The sequence below is a fragment of the Myotis nattereri genome (genome assembly GCF_964212035.1).
Source record: "Myotis nattereri genome assembly, chromosome: 13".
NCBI classification, from domain to species: Eukaryota; Metazoa; Chordata; class Mammalia; order Chiroptera; family Vespertilionidae; genus Myotis; species Myotis nattereri.
The window spans coordinates 26,996,133-26,998,807 of record NC_138088.1 but is presented as its reverse complement, the minus strand read 5'-3'; the positions used below and the strand labels follow the sequence as shown (position 1 = coordinate 26,998,807).

Here is a 2,675-nt window from a genome sequence, read left to right as displayed (position 1 = left end):
GTATAGTGTGCTATCATTTTTCTAGTAAAAGGGATGGAAATGTGTATGTGAATATTTACCAAAAATGGCTTATTAAAAATAATCAAAAGGTTAAACCATAAACTTTAAAATGGTTCCTTAAAGGAAAAAAAAAAACAAAAAGGAATAGGGGGAAGGAAGACAAATAATTTACATAATTATCAAATTCAATTAAATTTTAAAGCAAGAATTCCTAAAAGTCAAGAATAAAATGAAGACCAGTCCGGGTGCCCGCCTTCCTTCGCTGCGGTCCGACCCGAGCTGCTTGCGAACTCCTAATTGTTGCTCCAGGTTCTTTCAGGTCTGCGTGTCTGTTGTTCTCAGCACTCGGCTAGGCTAGAAAAGGAAGGAACCTATCCAGAATTCCCGCAGGACAGGAAAAGGAGGGGACATCCCAACATGGAAAAACTCTGCAGTGTAAATGAAGGCATGCCTGAGAATCAAGGAAAGATGGAAAATGAACAGCCTCAGAATGCTGCAACGCCAGAAGTGGCTCATACTTTGGAAGACAAGGAAAAGTCAGAAAATGAAGGAAAGATAGAAAACAGGGGAGAGACAGAAAATGAGGAAATACTTGAGGATAAGGAGAAGCCAGAGAAGGAGGGAAAGCCAGTGATAGAGGGAAAGTCAGAGAGCCAGGGAAAATCAAAAGAAGAAGGAAAACCAGAGAGTGAGGGAAAGCCAAAAGAAGAAGGAAAACCAGCCATGGAACCAAGGGCTGCAGGAAAGCGCCCAGCTGGGGATGATGTACCTAGAAAAGCCAAAAGAAAAACCAACAAGGGGCTGGCTCAGTGCCTCAAGGAATACCAAGAGGCCATACACGATATGCATTTGAGCAATGAGGAGATGAGAAGAGAATTTGATGAGATGGCCAGGGTAGAGGATGAGGTGAAGAAAACCAGACAGAAATTGGGGGGGGGGGGGGTATGTGGATGCAAAAAAGTTTACAGGACCCATTCCACCCCAGAGGCCCTAGGGAACTCAGGGGTGGCTGTAGGGCACCACAAAGGGGCTTTGAAGACATTCCTTTTGTGTAGTGCCCATGGCAGGCACTTGCCAGGCCCAGGGCTTTAACCTTATGCTAATGTTTTGCTTTAGTTGTCACTCTGTTATCCAGCTGCAGCCCTCTATGTTTCAGTAGCAGATTTTTGTCCATTGCATGGAATAATGTTGATGATGCATTGTAAAATTAAAAAGAAAAGTTTGCAGAACCATATATATGGCATCAGTCCATTTTTGTAAAACTGCAAAGATATTTACCTAATGATCTATGTACAGGAAGAAAAAAACTCTGAAAGCTGAGTCTACTAAAAGATTAATAGTGGTTATCTGTGGGTAATGTTTTTGTTCATATTACTTTCATCATAAAAATAATGAAAAATAAAAAATAGGAAAACAATACCAAGCAATCAAAAAAAAAAAAAAGAATAAAATGAAGCAAATAAACTTATATGTGTGGCCGCTATAAAGATATGCCACATGATTTTAAAAGAAATAATTTGTATATCCAGAGTGAGATATGCACCAAGACAAAAAAAAAAAAAAATGGGGAAGGGGGGACACATTTTACAGTAATCATGTGGTTGACTGCAATACTGGTACTGCTATTTTGAGGCTGTTGAGTGTATACAGTCATGGGCTGCAAAACAACATTTCAGTCCACAGCAGATACCATGGTGGTCCCAGAAGATTATAATGGAGCTGAAAAATTCCTATCATCCAGTGACTTCATAGCCGTCATAACATAACATCAGAGCACAACGCATTACTCACGTGTTTGTGGTTATGCTACTGTAAACAAACCGTCTGCATTTGCCAGGCCTATAAAAGCGCAGCACATACAATTATGTGCATTATGTAATACTTGATAGTGATAATAAACAACCATGTTACTGGTTTATATATTTACTATACTCTACTTTTTATCATTGTTTTAGAGTGTACTTTCCTACTTAAAGAAAAAAAGTTTGCTGTAAAACACTTTGTAATGCTATGCCATCAGCAGCTTCTTACATCTCCTGTTTCCAGTGTGGCTTGATTGCATCTTTCTCTCTCGTGTCTGATTTAATCTTGTATTGGTTTGTACAGTTACATGCTGCTGTACAGGCCTGTAGCCTACAAGCAATAGGCTATCCTATGTAGCCTCGGTCAGCGATTTCCAACCTTTCCGTCTCGTGGCACACATAAGCTAATTACTGAAATTGTGAAGCACACCAAAAAGTATATTATTTTTTCCCCAATCTGACATAAAAGAAATAGGTATAATTTTTATTCTTTCACACTGGACAGCTATTGTTGTGTTGGCTGTTGTCATTTTTTTATTTGACAATCTAAGGGAAAGAGGTCAATGCCACTGACTAGTCAGGTACTGCATGTTTTAAAAATTCTTGCAGTTGAAAATCGCTGGCCTAGGTGTGCAGTAAGCGATACTTATCTAGGCTCGTGTAAGTGCACATGATGTTTGGACAAGGACAAAATAACCTAAGGATGCATTTCTCAGAATGTATCTCCTTCCTTAAGTGGTGAATGACTGTACTGTGAGATAAACCCAAAGAGTAATTATTTGGTATTCTAGTCCAATCATTTCGAGGTGTTACGAAATTAATTCTTCATGAAATTAAAAAAAAGAGACACAGATGTTAGATAGAAGGAGATAA

At 39.0% G+C, this 2,675-nt stretch overlaps 1 pseudogene across 1 annotated transcript; it reads left to right on the top strand.

The window, feature by feature from the left end:
* Window positions 1-241: 241 nt before the first annotated feature.
* LOC308528971 lies at window positions 242-1,151 on the top strand (annotated as a pseudogene). Its single transcript has one exon. The product of its transcript is annotated as an uncharacterized misc_RNA (transcript).
* Window positions 1,152-2,675: the final 1,524 nt, after the last annotated feature.